The sequence below is a fragment of the Peromyscus californicus genome, unplaced genomic scaffold (genome assembly GCF_007827085.1).
Source record: "Peromyscus californicus insignis strain IS unplaced genomic scaffold, ASM782708v3 Scaffold_7__1_contigs__length_154581171, whole genome shotgun sequence".
Classification (NCBI taxonomy): Eukaryota; Metazoa; Chordata; class Mammalia; order Rodentia; family Cricetidae; genus Peromyscus; species Peromyscus californicus.
Genome location: NW_026294595.1, coordinates 66,662,782 through 66,687,974, shown reverse-complemented (window position 1 = coordinate 66,687,974; position 25,193 = coordinate 66,662,782). Strand labels below are relative to the sequence as shown.

Below are 25,193 nucleotides of genomic sequence, written 5' to 3'. Positions count from 1 at the left end.
GACCTTTCCATGCCACCAGCACCGTCTATCAGACCTTTCAAGAACCACCCCACCAAAAGTTGCTCACAATACTGTCATAATTACTTGAGGCTTTAATGTACTCTTGTCTTCAGAAGACAATGACTTAAAGTTATAGAATGTCAATGTTTTCTTCCTCTTCCTAGTCCTTAACGCTAAACTGTTTCAAACATAAAAGTGCCATTCTACCAAATAATGGAGTACTCAGCAAATATTTATTCCATGCAAGGCCCTGATATTAGTAAACATTGGGGACTGTAGTTTCCTTTATGCACAGCATTCAGTTCAATACTGTACACACACTACACCCAAGCATTAGGGAAAAAAAGCAAATAGACCATTTATAAATCTGCTCTATATAGATCTAGCTTATTCAGAAAAAATAAAGTGGTTCTCAACATTATATGCATACTTACAAACACACTTTGGTCCAATAACAAATGTCTCATAGCTTTTTCTACATTACAAATCTATACCTTACTCATTGCATACAAAACCACTTATTTATTTCTAATTCCTGCTCATTAAAATTAAAAAGAATTTTCAAAGCTGGGGTATAGTGGTGTAGGCTGCCCATCTCTATTTCAAGGCCAGCCAGGACAGTCAGAGCAACATAGTGAGATCCCGTCTTGAAAAACAAAACAAACAACAATAAAAAACTCTCATGAGGGGTTGGGGATTTAGCTCAGTGGTAGAGTGCTTGCCTAGCAAGCACAAAGCCCTGGGTTCGGTCCTAAGCTCTGAGGGGGGGAAAAAACAAAACAAAAACAAAAACAAACAAAAAAAACCCTCTCATGAACTGGGCATGGTGGCACACACCTTTGATCCCAGCAATCAGGAGGCAGAGCCAGGCAGATCTCGAGTTCGAGGCCAGCCTGGTCTGCGGAGTGAGTTCCAGAATAGGCTCCAAAGCTACACAGAGAAACCCTGTGTCAAAAAAACAAAACAAAACAAATTTTACATTTATCTGGTATAGTCTTTCTACTTAAAAATCAAAACAAAACAAAAGCCAGGCGGTGGTGGCGCACACCTTTAATCCCAGCACTCGGGAGGCAGAGGCAGGTGGATCTCTGTGAGATCGAGGCCAGTCCAGTCTACTAAGTGAGTTCTAGGACAGCCCCTACACTGAGAAACCCTGTCTCAAAAAGCCACCAAGGGCGGGGGGCACAGAAAGGGCATAAAAATTTTAAATGTGGGCTGGCAGTGGTGACACACGCCTTTAATCCTAGCACTTGGGAGACAGAGACAGGTGGATCTCTGTGAGTTCAAGGCCAGCATGGTCTACAGAGGGAATTCCAGGACAGGCTCCAAAGCTACACAGAGAACCTCTGTCTTAAAAACAAAAAAAATTTTTTTAATGTGTCACTTAACAAAAAATGAAAACCAAATCCATATGCCTCACAAAAACTTGCAAAATAATGGCTCATCTACATTTCCTGTAAGGAAACAATATTACTTTATCAGTCTTGTATACTTAAAAAAACTAGTTATAAAAAGATTCATTAAAACCTTGAAGGGAGACCACATGTGGTAACTCACACTTATAATCCCAGTGCTGGAGAAGTGGGGGAGGCAACTTCAAGGATTGCCTCGATGCATGAAAGCCTGTACTAAAAGAAGATAATGTGGGCTGGAGGGATGGTGCAGAGCTTAAGAGCACTGGCTGCCCTTCCAGAGGTCCTGAGTTCAATTTCCAGCACCCACATGCCAGCTCACAACCATCTATAATAAGATCTGGTGCCCTCTTCTGGCTTGCAGGGACAGATGCAGGGAGAACACTGTATACATAATGAATAAATAAATCTTAAAAAAAGATAATGTAAATGTATAAATACTATACACTATCCCACTGAGTGACCAGAGCTCCTTAAAAAAAAAAAAGATATGGGAAATACAATAAGCAAGCATAGAGTGATTTCTGTTCCTCAAAAACCTCAAAATTTCACTTAAATGAAAAAAGATGTCATTAATAAAATACGAACTGATATCCTGTAAGTTGTTACAGACATGAACAAGAAAAAAGACAACAAAGGGCAGTGAGATGGCTCAGTAGGTAAAGGCACCTACTGCCAAGCCTGGAAGGAAAGAACCCACTCCCACAAGATTTCCTCGGACATGCACAAGCACACCGTGTCTCATGCAACGCCCCCCGCCCCCCACGCAATAAACTGCTATGGTTACTAGTTTGGTTTTTCTCACCATGTTACTGTGGCTGGCCTGGAACTTGCAATGCAGACGACGGTGACCTTAAACTCAGAGTCACCTGCCTCAGTTTCAAATACTGGGATAAAGGTCTATGCCACCATGTCTGGCATAAAAAACCATTTTTTTATTTTAAAGAAATTTTTAGGCAAATAGAAATTGAACTACAAGCCGGGAGAGGCTGAAGAACATTCCTAAACACAAAATGTAAAGCTTGTTTCTCTTACTGCCTAAGAAATAGGGACCTGGCAGGGGTTGGTGGCACAGGCTTGAAACCCTAGCTACTCCAGAGGACTGAGGAAAGAGGATCAAGAGTACAAGGTCAGCTTGGGAAACTTGAGACCCTGTCCCAAAACAAGTAAAGGGAGGGCTTGGGATATTAACTCATGGTATAAGCTTGCCTACCATAGGGGCAAGGCGCTGATTTCCTTCATTATCACTAAAAATAGGGACCTGGGGTAGTGTGAATGTAACTGGCCCCCATAAGCTCACAGGGAGTGGCACTATTAGGAGGTGTGGTGCTGTGGGAGGAAGTGTGTCACTGTAGGGGTGGGCTATGAGGTTTCCTTTGCTCAAGCAACTCTGTGTGACACTCAGTTCTCTTCCTGCTGCCTGCAGATGAAGATGTAGAACTCTCAGCTCCTCCAGCACCATGTCTGCCTGCAGACCACCATGCCCTGCCATGATGATAATGGACTAAACCTCTGAACTGCAAGTCACCCCATTAAATGTTTTCCTTTATAAATGTCCTGGTCATGGTGTCTCTTCACAGCAATAAAAACCCTAAGACAGGACCTAACAAATAAATGATCTTTTACTACATAAATAGCTCCCAGTGAAATATCCTTGAAGAAAGTCTCTCACAAAACTTAAAATGACTCTACGTCCATAACCAGTATTGATTAATCAGGAAGAAATCAGTTAGCTAATAAAGGTTAAATGGTTATAAATTCAAGTTGTCATCACTATCCTGTTATTCTTCTAGCCCTTGGTCTCTACAAATCTCTTGCTCAGATGGCAGTCAGATTAAGGCAAACGGCTAGTAAACAGCACAAGGTTTCTCCACAGTAATAGCATAGAAGGCAGCAGCAGCAGCAGCAGCAAAACTGACAGAATTTACCCAGGAAACAAACACTGAGCTGTGTGACTCCAATGTGGGGGAAGGAGATTAGTGGAGAAGAGTGTATCCCACACACAAAAGATACAAGCACAAAGAAACTGGAAGAGCCTACAGTAAATTATCTGTGCAAAATAAATTAGCAAAAATTTAGCATTTATATTCAAATATAAAGTTGGGTCAAAAATAAAAAAACCTGTCCACTCAGAGCAGACTATTAGTTACCCTACATTATCACCAAATAACACTCATTCTCCATTCTCTGCTAGATTTGCTTCCACCTCACAGGGAATAAAAAGGGGGAGAGAAGGAAGAGAAACTGACCACAGTTCCTGACCTGGAGATTCTTTTCTGAAGATCAGCAATGGTACGGAAATCCAACAGCTGACCTCACACAACTGACACAACATCAGAAAGTGAACAGCTCTGGAAGCTGGGCTTGGAGTTGCAGGGCACAACTTTAATCCCAGCACTCCAGAGGCAGAGGCAAGGCAGGTGGGTCTCGGGAGTCTGAGACAGCCTGGTCTACACAGCCAGTTGTAGGTCAGCCAGAACTACATAGAAACACTCTCTCTCTCAAAAACAAAACTGGGGAAGAAAAGTCCAATTAGTCACCTCCATTTTGTTAGAAATGACCTTAGCTGACACAAATTAGTGAACAGACTTTAAATACCTACCAAAAGCACATTCTAATCAACTGTAATCCCTTTAATTTCAATAAAACCACAAACTAGACTCCTCTTCAATATTTGTTACCATGTGTTGTAAGTGTAGGAAAAGAAAATCAAAATGATACACCCAAAAGCTGTTCAGAAATTGAGTCCTTTTCTTGAAAGATAGGTACAAAGGTCCTTGATTTGATATCACACAGAACTAATGTCACATTTAAATTTAAAGCTAATATGCTTTGAATCACATAATGAAATATACTCACATCAAGTCCTTTAACTAGGTCTTCTCACCTTTTGAAAGAAATAAAAGTTTCTATAACATTCAAGTTCTCTGCATACAAGTTAGAAACCCTCAAGCATAGAAGTACAGCTATAATAGCCCTAACAGGAAGGCTGAGGCACAAGGCTTGAGAGTTCAAGGCCAGCCTGAACCAGACCAGGCTACATAGGGAAATCCTGTTTCAACGAGGAGGAAAAAAATACCGCCTATCTAGCCATTTGCCTAGAGAAAAAAAATTTAGCATCCATCCTTCTAAGTCTTGTTGTTTTTATGGGGAGGAGGGGGCAGCTGGTGGTGGTGTTTCTGAGCCAGACTCCTGCTATGGAACTCATTGAGATCCACCTGCCCAACTTCCTAAAATAAATATAGTTGTTGTTGGGATTTGTGTGTGTGTGTGTTTTGGGGTTTTTTGTTTTGTGTGTGTGTGTGTGTGTGTGTGTGTGTGTGTGTGTGTGTGTGTTGTTTTTGAGACAGGGTCTCACTATGTAACCCTGGCTGTCCTGGAACTCACTATGTAACCCAGGCTGGCCTCGAACTCACAGAGATCTGCCTGCCTCTGCCTCCCGAGTGATGGAATCAAAAGCATGCGCCACTGCACCCAACTCAAGTTTTAAAAGGGGCAAAAGAACTGGCTGTCACCACACTAGTCTAGAGAGCTGAGTTTAACTCCCAAATCCACATAAGGATGGAAGGAAAAAAACAATTCCAACATAGAAACCAGTTGTCCTCTGACCTCCTTACTCAAGACCTGGCACTAACGCAAGCATGTGTAAACACACACAAAACAGTAAAATTTTTAAAAAGCCAGGAAATGGTTGGCATATGCACATGTCAGCATTTGGAGGGTGGAGACAAGAGGATCAAGAATTCAAAGTCATCATTGGCTATATAAAAAGTTGGACTTTAGGCTACATGAATTAGATTGTCTGGAATGAAAGGGAGAAGGGCTGAAGATACAGCCCAGTGGTTAACAGCATGTGCTCTTCTAGGAGGCTAGTTCAAATTCCAGCACCCATGTCAGGCAGTTCACAACTGCCTGTAAACTCCAATTTCAGTGGATCCAATGCCCTCTTAGACACATACACAGGAATAAATCATTTCTTTTAAAGCTCCTGCCTCCAGGGTCCTAGCCTGTTGAATTTCTGTCCTGACTTCTTTCATGTGGAAGTGTAAGACAAATAAGCCCTTTCCTCTCCAAATTGCTTTTGGTGCTATTATCAAAGCAAAAGTAACCCTAAGACACATATTGTATAAAATTCTCGAAAAACAGTATATATAGTACTGTGACAGAGGAAACCACCTTATCAACACTACCCAAGTCATAAGCTAATTTTGACTTCCCAGTCCACAGTATTATCTTTATTTTAGGTGTGTGTGTTGCCTGCATTTATGTATATGAACCATGTGTGTACTGAGCTATGAAGACCAGAAGAGTGTCACATCTCCTGGAACTGGAGTTATAGACAGTTGTGAGCTACCACATGGGTATTGGGAACTGAAACTGGGTCCTCTGAGAAGCAGCAAGTGTGCTTAGCCTGAGCTATTTCTCCAACCCCAATATCTTTATTTTAAAGATAGGAAAATAGCACCAGAAACATAAAGGTCACAATGTTGATAACAAATTTTAAGCCTAGCACGCCAAGCTGTCACAACTTTTCTCCCAAGCTGTGTCTCATGTAAAGCACACCATTTTTTCAGCCAGGCAGTGCTGGCATACGCCTTTAATCCCAGCACTGAGCTAAATTCCCAACCCTCTTCTGCCTCTTGAGTACTGGGATCAAAGGCGTGCACCACTACCGCCCAGCAAACTTTTCTTGGTTCTATTTTCCTTCACTGTTGGCCATTTCAGTGTGTCAAGGCATATCAAACAAAATTGTGGGTAAATCAACAGCAATCAACTTTGGGACCTGTTAGAAATTCAACTCAGAAAGCCAGGCACAGTGGCTCACACACAAGATTCCAATTTAGGAAGATAAGGAAGATGATCCAAACAAGTTTACAGACAATCTAGGCAACATAATGAATTCCAGACTAACCTCAACTAAGTAAAATTTGGTCTTTAAGGAAAAAAAAAGGTTAAAATTATCTAAATCTAAGCCCTAAAACTAAAAAACTCATAGAGGGAAAATTTTATGTCATTAGATTTGATAATGGACATGACAACAGGCCATCCACCAAAAGTGAGACAGACAAATGAGATGAGCTCAAACTTAAGAATCTCTGTGGTTCAGAGGTCCCAACAGTCAGGTATGATGCACATGCCTACAATCCCAACAGTCAGGAGGCAGAGCAGGAGGACTGCTGCATGTCTGAGGCCGCCCTGGTAGTCTACACGGTTAAACTTGTGTCTTTTAACAAAAAAGGTGGGAAGTAGCCAATTAACAACATGAAAAGCAAGCTACACCATGGGAAAAAATATCTGCAAAGCATCATAAGGAGTTAGGAACTTGTAAATTGAAGTAGTTCTTTTGCCCCTCATTGTAGTAACACAGAATCCAGGCGCCGGGCAGCAGTGGCGCACGCCTTTAATCCCAGCACTCGGGAGGCAGAGAGTGAGTTCCAGGACAGCCAGGACTATGCAGACAAAAAAACAAACAAAAACTAAAAAAACAAACAACAACAAACAAAACCCTAGGGAGCTGAAGAGATGGCTTGGCAATTAAGAGTACTTGCTGGGCTCTTCCAAAGGACCAAAGCCCAAGTTTGGTCCCCAGTTACCCACATAGGACAGACAGCTCACAACCACCACCTGTAACTCCAGCTTCAGGGTATCCAGCACCCTCTTCTTGACTACATGGGCAGGTACACACATGTGACATACACAGATACATACTCATACATATATATAAAAACAAGCCGGGCGGTGGTGGCGCACGCCTTTAATCCCAGCACTCGGGAGGCAGAGCCAGGTGGATCTCTGTGAGTTCGAGGCCAGCCTGGGCTACCAAGTGAGTCCCAGGAAAGGCGCAAAGCTGCACAGAGAAACCCTGTCTCGAAAAACCAAAAAAAAAAAAAAAAAAAAAAAAAAAAAATCATAAAAGCAAAATTTGTGTGGCTACTAAAACAAAAACCAGGTCCAATAAGATGGCTCAGCAGGTAAAGATGCCCGCTGCCAAGTCTGATAACCTGAGTTCCAGGACCTTCTTAATAGAAGGAAAGAACCAACCGCATCTCCCCAAGACCCATATGGTGCGAGAAAACTGAATCCCCAAAACTGTCTTTTGGCTTCCTTTCAACACACCTACACATACATGCACAAGTAAATATATTTTAAACAAAAATCACAGAAACAAGTATTGTAAAGCTCAACTGGAATGCTTATCACTGCCAATGGGATTATAAAATGGCATAAGTGGGCTTGAGATGTTGCTCAGTCTGTAGAGTACTTGCTTTTCATACACAAAGCTCTGGGTATCAGTCCAATCCCTAGTACCACAAAATCCTGGAGTGGTGATGCGCCTCTGACATCATAGTATTTGGGAGGTGGAAGCAGGGGAAATCAGACTTTCAAGGTCACCCTCATATTTATAGCAGATTCAAGACTAGCCTGGGATAGATGACTTAATAGTTAAGAGCATTTCCTGCTCTGCCAGGAGTTACTTCAGTTCCCCGCACCCATATCAGATAGCTCACAACAGCCTGTAACTCTAGCTCCAAAGGATCCAATGCCCTCTTCTGGCTTCTGTTGGCACTTCCACACATGTGGCATACATATTCATACTCTCATTCTCTCATACTCATTCTCTCTCTGTCTCTCTCTGTCTCTCTCTGTCTCATCCGAACACTTGGCAGAGGCAGGCAGACCTCTGAGTTTGAGGCCGGCCTGGTCTACATAGCCAGTTTGAACTACATAAGAATACCTTGTCTCAGAAACAAACAAACAAACAAACACCCTGGACCTCAAAATATCTCTGGACCTGGGGACTCAAGCATAGGATAAGGATTGTGAACCTATAAGCAAAAGAAATGAAAGCAAATCTTGAACAGGCCAGGCATGTGACACAATTTCTGTAGCACTTACATACTAAGTTTGAGGCTGGCCAGGGCTACATCTGTAGCAAGGCTGTCACAACAACAAAACGACAAAACCAAAAAGAAAAAGAACAGTAACACTACATTTAAAACCACTCAGTTGTGTATTTTAAATGGATAAATTCTATGGTATGTGAACTGCAAGAAGGCAGATGAAAGAATTTAATCAAATCCTATTACTCACTGGTTTAAAGAGTACAGAGCTATTTGTCAGGAAGACCCAAATCCTGAGCAGAGGAGCCTATGCTCTTGGTTCCTCCAAATGACAGCTGTTCCCCCCACCCAAGGCACCCCACCACTGTTATCACCTAACAGCCTACTTCCTTATTAGGTCCAGTATCTCAGTAAAACAGAGTTAAAGGAGCTAGTACCCACACTCTAAACTTGGCAACAGAACCCAAATCTTCACTTAAAAAAAAAAATCACACAATGGACATAAACACAATAAATGTTAGGTCTCTTTATTTCCTGTCTTACTTTTCTGACCCACATATTTAAAAGAAGGATTTCTCTGCTCCTATGCTGGAGTATCTACTGGCCTATCTCATATGAGCAGAAACTATTAAATACAGAGCATTGTTTAAAATGTGTCTAGGGGCTGGTGAGATGGCTTAGAGAAGCTGGGTTTGAATCATAGTTCCTACAGTGGCTTAAAACAGTCTGTAACTCCAACCCTGGGGGTCCAACACCCTCTTCTGATCCTCTGGGCAGTAGACACACGGTAGTGTACACACAAACAAGCTGGAAAAATAACATATGCTTAGGCATAAAATGTGGTTGGTAAGACAAACCAAGCCAGGTGGGAGGTAGTGGCGCGGCCTTTAATCCCAGCACTTGGAAGGGAGAGGTGAGCGGATCTATGTGAGTTTGAGGCCAGACTGGTCTACATAGTGGATTCCAGGATAGCCAAGGCTGTTACACAGAGAAACCTGGTCTCAAACAAAACCAACCGAACAAAACCAAACAAACCAAGCCTACTCCCTACTATTAAAGCTTAAAAATATCACAGCCAGATGTAGAGACACAATCCTGTAATTCCAGCACTTGGGAGATAGAGGCAGGAGGTCAGGAATTCAAGATGGGGGTGGAGGGGCACATCACCAAACTGATTAGGATAAGCCTACTATGGTAAATAATAAATACTTCTTCACCACATGTAAGACAGGCATGGTGACACACACCAGTAATCCAGCACTTGGGGAGCTGAGGCAGAACTGCAGTGAACTTCAAGGCCAGGCTAACCTACAAAAGAGGAACCTGCTCCCAGGAAAAAGAAAAGGATATGTGCTAGGAAGACAACCCAGTGGTACACAGCATGCCTACCACCTGTGGGAGGCCATGAGCCATTCCCAACATACAAAAACAACAAACAACAAAAAGCTGAAGATTAAATAAAGACAAATTTTGGAAGATGTGGTGGTGTACACCATAATTCCAGCATTTGAGAGGTAGGTCAGTCAGGATTACACAGGAATACCCCATCTTTAGAGGGTAGTGGGGGTATAAAATTGCAACCCCCCCCCAAAAAAAAATTTAACAATCTCTAAAAGGTAAGATTTCACCTGGGTGGTGGTGGAGCATGCCTTTAATCCCAGCATTTGGGAGGCAGAGGCAGGCGGATCTCTGAGTTTGGGGCCAGCCTGGTGCAAAGATTGAATTCCAGGTCAGGACTACAGAGAGAAATCCTATTTCAAAAAAACAAAACAAAACAAAAAGTTAAGATTTCTTCCTGTTTGACTTACCTGTACCTTTTATAATGAACCTGCAACTTCAGTAATAAGAAGAGTATGTAGGGCTGGGCAGTGGTGGTGCACACCTTTATTTCCAGCAGTTGGAGGGCAGACACAGGAGCTCTGAGTTCAAGGCCAGCCTGATCTAAAGAGTGAGCTCCAGGGCAGCCAGGGCTACACAAAGAAACCCTGTCTCAAAACAAACAAACAAACAACAACAAAAAGTGTAGAAAAATAAATAAGACCGAGCAGTGGTGGCACACACCTATAGTCCCAGCACTTGGGGGGATTGTAAGTTAGAAACCAGCCTGGACTACATAGTAAATTCCAGGACAGCCAGGGCTTCACAGGGAAATGCTGTCTCGAAAAAAAAAAAAAAAAAAAAAGAAAAAAATCATCTGGCTCCAATTTTCACTATCTGGCCAGCTGTCCACATGTACAGTCACAGAGAAGAGGAACTAACACCATGTGAGATGGGCACCAATCCCTACAGGATTTTGAAGATTAAAATAAACTAAGGATCAAAATGAAAGAGTGATTTGACCAACTAGTAACCAACTGCAAAAAGATTCCTATAATGCAGGCTAACTTCAAGCCCAGAGCCCTTCCCATTCCATCACACCTTAAAGGGCAAATCAGCATCACTGCTCGTGATAGCAATTGTTTCATTAAAAAAAAAAAAAGGCAAGACAAGCAAACCTCTGGTAGGAGAATGTTCTAAGAGCACTTGCTACAACAACCTTGGGCAAAGAAGTCACTTTACCTTTTGAGGGCATCCGAAAAGCAAAAGCACAGAGGAGATGTGTCAACTATCTGGAACAGCCCCTCCTGGACCCTTAAGAATATCCAAAGGGTAAGAATGAATGAGAAAAGCGGCGACCTGTGTGCTCTAGAGCCAAGAGCCATTCTTAAGAGAAACAGGTGGTGGAGAAGAAGGAACCAAGAGGAACCATAAGCCTAACAGCTAAAGCAACAGCTGAAAGTCTCAGAAGCACTGCTTCAATCTTCCCGAAGTCATGATCAGAAGCCGCACTCACTCAATAAGGCTAAAATAGGAGAGAAAGCAAATCAGTGCAGCTGAGGTCTGTCCAGCCTAACCTCCGTGATTTCCCAAGTACACTTGTTAATGCCAAAACCAGAAAGAACTCTAAGCGGTGCCATTTGAAAACACCTTCATTCTCACTAAGGATTTAAAGAGAAAATGAAACTGTGGAAAAGGTGAAAAGTGCAATTAAAACCTCTTCAATTCAGAGAATCGAAGGCAGAGACCTTTCAAAGGTGAAGTTCCGGTAAAGCGTGCAAAGGGTGTCTGTAACCTCAACACTGCAGACATTATGAACAGACTACACGCACTTTAAAACTGATCAACAGCCGCCTTTACACAGCATTACCTCTGAGGACCAGAAAGATTCCGTTTTGCGAAAACAGACTCTGACCAAAAATCTCACACCTTCCACCCGGGAATCAGTCTCTAAGCCAATGAGACGCTCCTTAAGAGCATATGCAATGATCTGAGAGAATTAAAACAACATCCTGCCGGAACGACCAAAAACCAAGACACCACCGACTTTTAAATCCAAAGCCTGGTAACTAGCGAAGAAAGCGCAGTCAAGAGCTGTCCGCGCTCCTGGGAGCGAGATTCGAGCCCTGCTACTAGGCCTTGACTGGGTGAGCACCTGATGTGGGGGGTAGGGCGAGCCAAGGCGGACCCACTGCGAGAGCTGAGGGAGCTCGGGAGGTTGGAGAGAAGCGCTGCCTTCCAGGGGCGGGAATCTGGGGCACCCCCGGGGGTGGGCACCAAGAACACGTGGGGCGACAGGGTCAGGGAAGAGGCATCTCGGGCAGACAGCTGCGATCTCACACGGCGGACCCCAAGCGGAGGACTTGGGTGCCGTGCAGGGACCAAGCCCTCGGGGCCTGGAAAGTGAAGGCAAAGGGCAAGGGAGCCGGGGCAAGGCCACGAGGAGGGCGGGTCTCCCCGGGAGCAGGGGCACGCGCCGGGCCGACGCGAATGGGCCCCGAGTGCCGAGCAGTCGGCGGCCTCGTCCCCGGGGTGCGGGGAACCGGGAGCGACCGCGCCCGGAGGGCCCTGTGACCCGCAGCCGCCCGAACCGGACCCGCCCCGCGGCGCCTCCCTCCAGCCTCCCTCTTCCCTCCCTCCACCCCGCGGCCCGTTATCCTGCGGCCGCCGCACTCACCAGCGGCTGCACCTGAGCCTGCCGCTGCCTCAGCTGCTGCCTGCGCCTCCGCAGCCGCCGCCGCCGCCTCGCTGCTGAGGCCGAGTCCCGGGGGAGCCTCCGCGTCCCGCCGCCGCCGCCGCCGCCGCCGCCTCTGCCACTGCCGCCGCCGCCGCCAGAGCAGAACACCCCAAAATGGCGGCACTTCCGGCACCTACCACCGGCGGGGAGGGCCGCGGAGGAGGGGGCGGGCGGCTAGGGGGAACGTACCACCGCGGCGCCGCCCGCCAGCGCCGAGCCGAGAGGAGCGCCGCGCAGGGGCGGGCCGAGGGCCGGCGCGGCAGCGCCCCCTCTTGGCTGAGCCGTGGAGGAGCAGCCGCTCCGAAACCCTGGGGGCCGCGGGCGGAGCCCTCAGCCCTGGGAGCTGCAGGGGCGCATCTCTTTGTCTCAGAGCTGTCCTAGAGGGAAGACCCCGGCCTGGGAATTGAAGTTCTTGCCTCTGCGCACCGCACCTACTGGACCTCTGGCGGGCGAGCACCGCTGCTTGCCACTGAAAGTACTTATAAATAAATATCTGAGGAATGAATGAGCTGAATGGTGCTTGGCTAGCCCCGGACACCGGGCACACCCTCCTTTTTTTGCACGACAGCATACACACAACGGCATCCAGGCCTTCCTTCTTTGCTGGTATGTGGAATGTGTGTTGCAAGCTTTTAGAGTTAGGAAAGTGCCTTGTACAGAGATGACGATCAGCGGTGAGCATGCACAATCTGGCAAAAATCCCTGCGGCACCAGGAAGCTCTTGAGTAGTCTATTAAGAGACTACCCAGCCCAAACCTACTCTTCCTAGGGAAAAAAATTAACAATAAAATGTTTAAGATTCCACACACCACCCCTTCTAGGATTCAGGATTCCTACCCTGGGTCTAAATGAATTCACACATTACAGTTTGTTGTTTATTCCACAAAGTCTAGACAATGAAATGTAAGACAATGAAATGCAGATTGAGGGACAAAACTTAGTTCTGGGAGGTCCGGGTTCCATTAGTTTACAAATTACTCATTGGTTGGCAACAATTTCTCTTTATCACTTCACTTCCTAGAGCAAATAATTTGTACACTCACAAATGCCAATTATATTCTACCTTAACACACACACACACACACACACACAGAGCAAGCAGACCCCCCAATCAGAAGCCAAGGGTTTTCAAATGTGCTGAAGGCACAAACAATCATGTAGAGCAAAACAGCCCTTAAACTGCACATTACCAAATTACCTAATTGTACTGTAAACTTTTGGGGTTTTTGAGACAGGGTTTCATGTGCCCCAGGGTGGCCTTGAACTGTAAAGGAAGATGACCTTGAGCTTCTGAGTCTCCTGCTTCTGCCTCCCAACTGGTAAGATAACTGTCGTGTAGGCCTGGTTTTCTGTAGATCAAACTTAGAACTTTGTTCATGCTAGCACTATATCAAACTGAACGGCATCGCAGCAATGTAGCACATAGTTTTAGATACATTAATGATGCTGATAATACAAGCTTATTCTTTTTTGTTGTTTTGTTTGTTGAAACAAGTTCTATGCAGCCCTGGTTTCCTGAAACCTGCTATGTAGACCAGGCTGGCTTTGAATTCACAGAGATCCACCTGCCTCTGCCTCCAGAGTGCTGGGATCAAAGGCATGCCCCACCACCACCACCTGGCAACACCTTTTATTTGTTTGACTGGTTTGGTTTGGGGAGATAGGGTTCTCACTATTTCAGCCAAATTGGACTTGAACTCACAGCAATCCTCCTGCCTCAACCTAATTGCCTCAATTACAAATGAGCACCACTGTGCTCTGACAAATGTCTGCCTTATTAGTTCATCCTTATCTGACTACCCTATTTTATTTTATTATGTATGTGTATGGGTGTTTTGCCTACATATATGTCTTCTTCACATGCATGCAGTGCCCAAAAAGGCCAGTAGAGAGCTTCAGATACCCAGGAACTGGAGTTACAGACTTTTGCCAGAACTGGAATTACAGACTGTTGTGACCCGCCAGGTGGGTGCTAGGAATTGAATTCCAGATTCTCTGAAAGAGTAGCTGGTGCTCTTAACCACAGAGCCACCTCTCCAGTCCATGACCACATCATTTCGAATCACACACACACAGGGCAGGAGAGATGACTTAGCTCGTAAGGATGCCTGCCATCAAGCCTGACTACCTGCATGCAGTCTCTGGAACCCACATAATGGGAGGAAAGAACTGACTCCAGCATGTTCTCCTCTGACTTCTACATATGTGCCCACACACATACACAGAAATAAACAAACAAATAAATGTGATTATTTAACTTTTTATTTTTATGTGCATTGGTGTTTTGCCTGCATGTATGTCTGTGTGAGGGTGTCAGATCCCCTGGAACTGGAGTTACAGACAGTTGTGAGCTGCCATGTGAGTGCTGGGAATTGAACCTGGGTCCTCTTGGAGAGCAGTCAGTATTCTTAACCACTGAGCCCCAAATAAATGTGATTCTAAAAATTAAAAATAATAACTGATGTTACTAAGGGTACAAAAGGAGCGAGAAAGTTGAGCTGATAATAAGGAGATCTAGTAAGGTTATTCTTCCCAGTTTTCAAATTGCCTTTTTGTCTTCATGTTGTTGGTTCATGGGAATAGGGTTAGAGATGTAAAATGAATTAATTGCACATAAAAGACTAGGTTAGGCCAGGCGGTGGTGGCACACGCCTTTAATCCCAGCACTCGAGAGGCAGAGCCAGGCAGATCTCTGTGAGTTCGAGGCCAGCCTGGTCTACAGAGTGAGATCCAGGACAGGCACCAAAACTACGCAGAGAAACCCTGTCTCAAAAAACCAAAAAAAAAAAAAAAAGACTAGATTAGGAAAAGCTGGAGTGGTCATGAAAGATGAAACAAACTTCCTGAACAGAACAGAATCAGTAGCACAGACACTATGATTGATAATTAATAAATGGGACTTCATGAAACTGAAATTTTTCTGTAAGACAAGGGACACTGTCAATAGGACAAAACGGCATCCTACAGAATGGGAAAAGGTCTTCACCAACCTCACATATGACAGAGGGCTGATCTCCAAAATATATAAAGAACTCAAGAAACTAGACATAAAAAAAATAATCCAATTTAAAAATAGGGTACATATCTAAACAGAATTCTCAACAGAGGAATCTCAAATGGCCGAGAACACTTAAAGAAATGTTCAACATCCTTAGCCATCAGGGAAATGCAAATCAAAATGACTCTGAGATTCCATCTTACACCTATCAGAATGGCTATGATCAAAAACACAAATGACAGCTTATGCTGGAAAGGATGTGGAGCAAGGGGAACATTCCTCCATTGCTGGAGGGAGTGCAAACTTGTATAGCCACTTTGGAAATCAATATGGTGGTTTCTCAGAAAATTGGGAGTCAATCTGCCTCGAGATCCAGCTATCTGACTTTTGGGCATATACCCAAAGGATCCTCAATCATACCATAAGGTCGCTTGCTCAACTATGTTCATAGTAGCACTATTCATGATAGCCAGAACCTGGAAACAACCTAGATACCCCTCAACCAAAGAATGGAGAAAGAAAATGTGGTACATTTATACAATGGAGTATTACTCAACTGTTAAAAAACAATGACATCATGAAATTTGAAGGCAAATGGATGGAACTAGAAAAAAATCATCCTGAGTGAGGTAACGTAGACCCAGAAAGACAAACAGGTTATGTACTCACTTATAAGTGGATATTAGCTGTAAAGTAAACTATAGTCATGCCACATCCACAGACCCAGAGAGGCTAGGTAACAAGGAGGGCCCAAGTGGTGATGCATGGATCTCCCTGGGAAGGGGAAATAGAAGAGATCCTGTGGGTGTACTTGGGGCCAGTGGGATGGGAACCTAAGGGATCAGGGTAGTGAGGTGGAATGGACGGGGAGAGTTCTGAAAGAGATGACTGGAAAGGGGGACCATTTCGGGGTCAAGTAGAAACCCGGTGCAAGGAAACTTGCAGGACTCTACAAGGATGACCCCAACTAAGACCCCTAACAATAGGGGACACGTAGCCTGAACTGGCCAACTCCTGTGACCAGGCAAGACTTCCAGTGGAGGGACTGGGACACCAACTCAGCCACACAACTTTTGACCTACACTCTGCTCTGCCTATGGGATGTGATGGGGTAAGGGTAGTGCAGAGATTGTGGGAGTGACCAATCAATGACTGGTCCAGCCTGAGACCCATGCCACAATAGTGAGCCCACTCTTGAAACTGCCGGGAGCATCAGGACCAAGAAGCTGGGTGGCCCAGAGACCTAGGATACAAGCAAACACTATTGGAGAGAAAAAAAATATCAACATAATGATGCCTAACGATATTCTGCTGTACTCATAGATTGGTGTCCTGCCCAATTGTCATCAGAGAGCCTTCATCCAGCAACTGATGGAAACAGATGCAGAGACCCACAGCTGAACATTAGGCTGAGTTCAGGGAGTCCTGCTGAAGAGAAGGGGGCAGGATTGTCCAAGCCATAGGGGTCAAGGTCATCACAAGAAAACCCACAGAAACAACTAACCTGGGCTCATAGGAGCTCACAAAGTTTGAACCAACAATAACCAGGGAGCCTGTATGGGACTGATCTAGGCCTCAGCATATGTGTGACAGTTGTGTAGCTTGGTCTACTTGTGGGACTTCTAACAGTGGGAGCAGGGCTGTCCCTAATGCTTTGGCTGGCTCTTAGGAACCTATTCCTCATACTGGATTGACTTGTCCAGGCTTAATACAAGGCAAGATACTTAATTTTACCAAAACTTGATATGCCATGCTTTGTTGATACCCATGGGAGGCCTGCCCCTTTCTGAACAGAAACAGAGGAGTGGGTGTGGGGGGAGGGGCAGAGGGGAAGTGGGAAGGAGGGAATGGGAGGAACAGAGGGAGTGGAAACTTCAGTCAGGATGTAAAATAAATAATTTTAATTTTTTTAAAGGATGGAACAATTATATTTTAACTAGTTTTCTTTGTTTTTGTTTTTGTTTTTTGAGACAGGGTTTCTCTGTAGCTTTGGAGCCTATCCTGGAACTCACTCAGTAGACCAAGCTGGCCTCGAACTCACAAATATCCCCTGCCTCTGCCTCCCAAGTGCTGGGACTAAAGGCGTGCACCACTACTGCTGGGCTAAAATAGTTAATCTTAACTCGATAATAATCAAGATATTCGGATGTGGAGCATGCTGGGGGTATACCTCAGTTGGTAGAGGGCTTAATTAGCATGCACAGATCTCTGGGTTTGATCCCCAGCATTGCATAACCCAGGTGTGCTGGTGCTTGTCTATAATCCTAGCACCAAGGAGACAGAGGCAGGAAGAGTGTATCATCAGTTCAAGGCCAGCAGAGTATACACAGACAGTCATCCAGAACTACATGTAGAGATCCTATCTAAAAAAAAAATAGGGCCGTCAGGATGTGTCTGTGGGTAGTTGCAGCCAAGCCCAATGACTCAGGTTTAATCTCTAGAACCCGCACAGTTGAAGTAGGAGAGAACTGACTCCTGTAAATTGTCCTCTGATCTCCACAGTAACCACAGTAACCACACCACTAGACACACACCTACACACATCAGACATACACAGATAGATAAATGTAATTAACAAAAAAAAAAAAAAAAGGAAAGAAAAGCTGGGCGGTGATGGCGCATGCCTTTAATCCCAGCACTTGGGAGGCAGAGCCAGGCGGATCTCTGTGAGTTCGAGGCCAGCCTTGATCTACCTAGTGAAGTTCCAGTACACCCAGGACCACGTAGAGAGACTCTGTCTTGAAAAACAAAACAAAATAAACAAACACCACAGCTGGACATGGTTGATGTACTCCTGAAATACCAGCACTTGGGAGGTGGAGGAGTGGAGGAGGCTGGAGGGAGGAGGAGTCTCAAGTTCAGCCTAAGCTGTGGAGGGTTTGGAAGGCAGGTGAAGCTACATGAGACTTGTCTCAAAAAAAAAAAGGTTGGGATTGTTGTTAGCTCAGCCTTTCATGAGTGAATCCAAACTAAGCCTAAGTTTAGATCCCCAGAATTCACTTCAAAAAAGGAGAAAAAAAAATACAGAGCACAGTGGCACATACCTGTAATCCCATCTTCATCAAAATGGGAGGCAAAGACAGGCAGATTCTGGAAGCTCCCTGACCAGCTATTTTAGCCTACTTTGCAAAGTTCCAGGCCAGTGTAAGATCCTGTCTCAAACAAAAGGTTGAAGACACTTGAGGAATGATGCTCAAATGTCAAAGAATGACATGGTGCATGCACAAACACACACACAAGTGTACACATACACACATGAACAGGCATACACACATGCATGTATACATGTATACATACGTGCACACACATATGCATGCCCATACCCAGAAAAATATTCAAATTCAGCCAGTGTGGTTCTTACCACATTGGGAAATAAATACATTTCTTTTTAATTTTTGCCAGCTCATTATAAAGGCTATTACAAAGGGTACAGATGAACACACAGTGAAAAGATGGCTAGAGTAAGATTTGAGGGAAGAGCTGGGAAATGTCCGTGCTTTTTCTAGCAGGCGACTCTCCAGGGACCACCACATGCTCAGGTTTCTGGAAGCTCTTAAATAATTAAACTGAAAAGGCTGACCAAGTTGTGAGGAGCCGATATTCCTAATGCATATAAATATAGCCATAATGGAAGGAATAACCATTTACATTAAAAATATTCACCTTGAGCCAGGAAGATGGCTCAGCAGGTGAAAGCCTTTGCCTCCAACCTGATGTCACTTCTAGCTACACATTTATTTGGGTTGTGCACTGTGGGCACACACCTGTATCTAACACACATATATAACACACATAAAAATTCACATCTAGTTATATGAAATTCTACAGAACCGGGTGGTGGTGGCGCATGCCTTTAATCCCAACACTTGAGAGGCAGAGGCAGGTGGATCTCTGTGAGTTCGAGGCCAATCTGGTCTACAGAGCTAGTTCTAGGTTGGCCAAGGCTACACAAAGAAACCCTTTCTTGGAAAAAAAAAATAAAAAACAAAACAAAAAATTCTACAAAATGCTCATTAATCAACAGTGCATCTGTGGTTGCCAGCCAATGAAGAAGAGAGGACAAAGAGGCTCCAGATGACATCACTAAGTCAGGGAAAACAAGGACACTTCGGGGTGGAAAGACTGTGACCTGTAGCAGGAATCTTAGAGAGTCTTATTAAACAAAATCAAACCTGAGCCAGGTATTGGGGTGAACACCGGAAGGTCAGAGAGACAGAACAAGCCACAGCTAACCTCACCTGGCCAACTTCTCAGCTGAGGAGTTGTTTCCTCAGACTGGAAGCCTCTGTGTCCTCATCCCAGTGGCTCTCAGCTGAACTGCTGCTTGAAAGCCTGAACGCTTAACCAGCCAAATGCTTCTAGTTCCTGGTCTTCACGCCTTATATATCTTTCCTTTCTATCACCACTCCCTGGGATTAAAGGCTGGCTTTCTGGGATTAAAGGCGTGTGTCACCATGCCTGGCCATTTCCAATGTGGCCTTGAACTCACAGAGATCCAGAGGGATTTCTACCTCTGGAGTGCTAGGATTAAAGGAGTGAGTGCCACCATTTTCTAGCCTTTGTATCTAGTGGCTGTCTGTTCTCTGACCCCAGATAAATTTATTAGGGTACACAATATTTTGGGGAACACAATACCACCACAGTGACCCATTATTTTCATTAGACTGGTGGTTTCACAGATATATACACACTTCAAAATTAATTAAAGTATACGTATATACCCTTGGTTTTTTGAGACAGGAGTCTCACTATGTAGCCCTGGCTGTCCTGGGACTCGCTATGCAGACCAGACTGGCCTCAAACTCTTAGAAGTCTGCCTGCTTCTGCCTCCTGAGCGCTGGGATTAAAAGTGTGTACCATCATTTCTGGCCATAAAGCATATATTTTAAATATGTGCTAATACTCTATTTATTTGAGAGATAGGATGTTGCTAGAGTTTTCCTGCCTGGCCCACAGTCAGGACAAATCTCTGCCACCCGCCAGTCCCAAGCCGCTCAAACCCGATCAAGTAAACACAGAGACTTATATTGGTTACAAACTGTATGGCCGTGGCAGGCTTCTTGCTAACTGTTCTTACAGCTTAAATTAATCCATTTCTATTAATCTATACCTTGCCACGTGGCTTGTGGCTTACCGGTACTTTACATCTTCCTTATCCTGATGGCGGCTGGCAGTGTCTCTTCCACCCAGCTTCCTGTTCTCTCAATTTTCCTCTCTGTTAGTCCCGCCTATACTTCCTGCCTGGCCACTGCCAATCAGTGATTTATTCATTGACCAATCAGCAACACATTTGATATACAGACCATTCCACAGCACTTCCCCTTTTCTTTTCTTAAAAAGGAAGGTTTTAACCTTTACACATCTCCAAAGTCAGTTTGGTATATTTGGGAATTTGGGTGTAGCTTCTCTTACTACTTCCTGCTGGAGGGGGGCACTGTATCTTCTGGGGAAACAAAGAAAATTTCAGGGGAGTAGTCCGTGAGGCTGTATCATCTGAGCCAGTTGCCTTGAAACGGTTCTGGATGTTGGATCATCTGGGCCATGGTGTCATCGGAGACCTTTCAGGTGGTCTTGGCTGGTCAAACCTGATGTATCTTAATCTGGAACAAATCCATAGCCTCTGGCTTTCTGTGGGAACAAAAGCAGAATCTCCTTTCCAAAGCAACATATCCTTATATCCAAATTTTGAAGTCAAGGTACCTTTAAAATATACATTTTGGCATAACTCAACAGCTTTTACAATCAAATGTTTTTCTGTAGTTAAAAATCCCAAAGACAACATAATCCAGATTCTCTGTGTAATATTCATCTTTACGTGGCTTATTTTTATATTAATTTTACTGTCTCTTTAAAGACTTTATTTTTTAAAACTATGTATTTGTTTCTATACTGTATATATCACCATTTTTTGTCTCTTTTAAGCCTACGTATATTTTACACACATTTTAAACTATTACATTTGAATCTGTCTTATTGTGAATCTGTTGCTTTAAGCTGCAGCAGCTGTGGCTGCTGGCTCCGCCCACCTCAGCTTCCCATCATGGTGGCAGTATGCTTACCGCCAGCTCTGGGAGCCATCGTGGGTCTATGCTTTTATCCAAGCAGCATGTAGCCCAGAAACCTCTTTTTTTGTTTTGTACTAGCAAAGGCTAAATCCACAATGCAGCTTAATGTGCCACTTGCAGAGGCCTCATTCCTGCCATATGGCGGCAGGTCGAGCGCCCACGCCAGGAACCCGCCAGTAGCTCAAACTGGCAGCTGCCGCTCATTTGAGAGAGACAATTAGGAACTGTTTTTAAATCCGTTTTAGAATCCTTTTTCTCAGTTTTTAGGTGGAAACTCTTGCCCCACATTGGGCGCCATTTGTTGCTAGAGTTTTCCTGCCTGGCCCACAGTCAGGACAAATCTCTCTCACCCGCCAGTCCCAAGCCGCTCAAACCCAATCAAGTAAACACAGAGACTTATATTGGTTACAAACTGTATGGCCGTGGCAGGCTTCTTGCTAACTGTTCTTACAGCTTAAATTAATCCATTTCTATTAATCTATACCTTGCCACGTGGCTTGTGGCTTACCGGTACTTTACATCTTCCTTATCCTGATGGCGGCTGGCAGTGTCTCTTCCACCCAGCTTCCTGTTCTCTCAATTTTCCTCTCTGTTAGTCCCGCCTATACTTCCTGCCTGGCCACTGCCAATCAGTGATTTATTCATTGATCAATCAGCAACACATTTGATATACAGACCATTCCACAGCAATAGGACTTCACATAGCCCATGCTGGCCTCCAATTTGACATGCAGCAGCTGAGGGTGACCTTAAACTCCTGATCCTCCTGCCTCTCCCCTCCCCAGTGCTGGCTTTACAGGTGTGTGCCACTGTACCCACTCTATGCAACGCTGAGGACCAAACACAGGATTTGGTGAATGCTAGGCAAGCCCTTTACCAACTGTGCTAAGGTTTCTATTGCTGTGAAGAGACACCATGACCACGGCAACTCTTATAAACATTTCATTTTGGTGGCAGCTTACAGTTTCAGAGGTTTAGTCCATTATCATCATGAAGAGGAGCCTGGCAGTATGCAGGAAGACACAGTGCTAGAGAAGGAGCTTCTACATGTTGATATGCAGGCAAGAGGAAGTAGACTGAGAGTCCTACATCTTGGAGGCAACGGGAAGTGGTCTGTCTCACTGAGCATGGCTTCAGCATGTTTGAGACCTCAAACCCTCCTCCACAGTGACAGACTTCCTCCAACAAGACCACACCTACTCCAACAAGACTGCACCTCCTAATAGTGCCACTCCCTTTGAGGGTCATTTTCTTTCAAATAAACACACCAACTGAGTCATGTCCCCAGCCTCCCCACAACCATCACTATCCCCGTCCTTCCTTTTCATGCTTTGGACTTGAAGAAACTGGTCAGTTGTACCTCTAGAATACCCTAAATTCTGGATTAGTCCGTTGCTCTCCCATGATGACATTTATCCCTTTATCCTCCGTATTCCTGCAAGTGAAAGTTGGACTTGAAGCCTGATTATGTTCCCATACAAGTTTTTGGGTTTTTGGTTTTTTTGAGACAGGGTTTCAGTATGTAACTCTGTAGACCAGGCTGGCACGAACTCACAGGGATTCACCTGCCTCTGCCTGGGATTACAGGCGTACATCACCACCACCCAGGTAAAATGCTGAGTTTTTAAAGATTTATTTATCTATATTTTATATGCATGGATGTTTTGCTTGCAGGTGTGCAGTACCCAGGAAGCTCAGAAGGATGGTAGACCCTAGGAACTCGTGTTACAGACGGTTGTGATCTGCCAGCTGGGTGCTGGGAACTGAACCCAGGACCTCTACACAAGCAATGAGGGCTCTGAACCATTGAGCCAACTCTCCTGCCCCAGATTCGAAGTTTGCTTTTGTTTTAAGATTTGTTTCATAACCGGATGGTTGTGGCACATGCCTTTCATCTCAGCACTTGGGAGGCAGAGGCGGGGTGATCTCTGTGAGTTCGAGGCCAGTCTGCTCTACAGAGCGAGTTCCAGGACAGCCAGGACTACACAGAAAAAATTTGTCTAAAAAAAAAAAAATCAGTTTTATTTTGTATGCTTGGGTGTTTTTTTCTCCTTGCACGTGCATTCCCTGGAACTGGAATTATGATGGTTGTGAGCCACCATGTGGGTGCTGGGAATTGAACCTGGGTCATCTGAAAGAACAGCCAGTGGTCTTCACTGCTAAGCTATCTCTCCAGCCTCCAAATGCTGTTTGTTAATTGCCTTCTTCCTTCTTCCTTTATTAACAGGACTTCTTCTTTTTATTTATTTATTTATTTATTTATTTATTTTTTTTTTTGGTTTTTCGAGACAGGATTTCTCTGTGTAGCTTTGTGCCTTTCCTGGAACTCACTCTGTAGCCTAAGTGGGACTCAAACTCACAGAGATCTGTCTGGCTCTGCCTTCCAAGCACTGGGATTAAAGATGTCTGCCACCACTGCCCGGCAACAGGACATCTTCTATAAAGAACTTTTAGTTCTTCCCCATCCTCACAAAAGGGAACTTTCCATCATCAAAAAGATATTTAATTATCCTGAAATGCAATTCAAAGAAGAAAAACCGAGGGCAGGATTCTTTGCCCATTTTGTTTACTGATGAATGCAAAGTACTGGGAGAGTGCCTGAAACATTCAGACTGTGCAACCCAAATTTTTTTTTTCTTCCTCCTTCAGCACCCCTCCTTCTTTCCTGGTGTACGTAGTCCAGTCTGTCCTCTGACTCATTATACACACAGCTCAGGAGGATCTTCTCTGCCTGCTTCTCCTGCCTCTACCTCCCAGTGCTGTTGTTATAGACATGAGCCACCAGGCCCAGATCAGCCTTTTGGAAACCATATGTGCATTGAAATGGCATACTATTCATGACTCTCCTCGATGAAAAAAAAAAGGTTACCAAACAGTAAATAAAATTATATTTTAGATGCATTAAAAGTAGAATGGCGGCGGCGGCGGCGGCGGGGGGGGGGGGGCGGGGGGGGGGGGGTGGCGCTGGAGAGATGCTCAGTGGTTAAGAGCACTGACTGCTCTTCCAGAGGACCTGAGTTTAATTCCCAGAACCCAAATGGCAGCTCACAACTGTCTGTAACTCCAGTTCCAGGGGATCTGACACCTTCACACCAGTGCACATAAAATAAAGTTAAAAAAAAAAATAAAATGGCGGAAAAAAAAGAAAGAAAAGAAAAAAGAAAGAAAAGCCAGGCAGTGGTGGCATACTCAGCACTCCAATCCCAGCACTCAGGAGGCAAAGACAGATCTCTGTGAGCTGGAGGCCAGCCTGGTCTACAGATCGAGTTCTAAGACAGCCAAGGCCACACAGAGAAACCCTATCTCAAAAAAAAAAAAAAAATTCGAGGACTGGAGAGATTGACTCAGAGGTTAAGAGCACTTGTTCTTAGAGAGGACCCAGGTTAGGTTCCCAGCACCCATATGCAGTTCACAATCATCTATAACTTCAGTTCCAGAGGTCCAATGCCTTCTTCTGGTCTCCTTGGAATCCAGGCATGCATGTGGTACATAGACACACATGCAGACAAAACACTCATATACATAAAATAAACAAATAAAATTCAAAAGAATAATATGCTGCCAGCAGGGCATGGTGGCACACACCTTTAGTCACAGCACTGGGGAGGCAGAAGCAGGGAGATCTCTGAGTTCGAGGCCAGCCTAGTTTATACAGGGAGTTCCAGGACAACCAGGGCTACATAGTGAGACCCTGTCAGCCCCCTCCACACACACTCCAAAATACAAACACTAAAATGTCATTTGTATACTTTAGATATTTTCTATATGAGTTTCACTGTTAAGTTTATTCCATGTTTCAGCTTATTATGAAAATGCTCACGA

General features: G+C 44.6%; 1 protein-coding gene and 1 long non-coding RNA gene across 14 annotated transcripts in view; one reads left to right on the top strand and one right to left on the bottom strand.

Moving 5' to 3' along the window:
* The window catches only part of Celf1 (CUGBP Elav-like family member 1), a 79,599-nt gene extending 67,205 nt beyond the window's left edge, over positions 1-12,394 (bottom strand). For 9 of the 13 annotated variants that reach the window (XM_052726512.1, XM_052726513.1, XM_052726522.1 and 6 more), the window contains exon 1: positions 12,249-12,356. The gene's annotated coding sequence lies outside the window, so the exon portion shown is untranslated. Of the gene's footprint in view, positions 1-12,248 lie in introns of all 13 variants that reach the window. The other 4 variants (XM_052726524.1, XM_052726525.1, XM_052726520.1 and 1 more) reach the window with 3 other exon arrangements.
* Positions 10,458-14,568, top strand: LOC128102605 (uncharacterized). The gene is made up of 2 exons (XR_008215463.1): positions 10,458-11,718; positions 12,679-14,568. It is a non-coding gene; the product is annotated as an uncharacterized LOC128102605 (long non-coding RNA).
* The last annotated feature ends 10,625 nt before the right edge of the window (positions 14,569-25,193 follow it).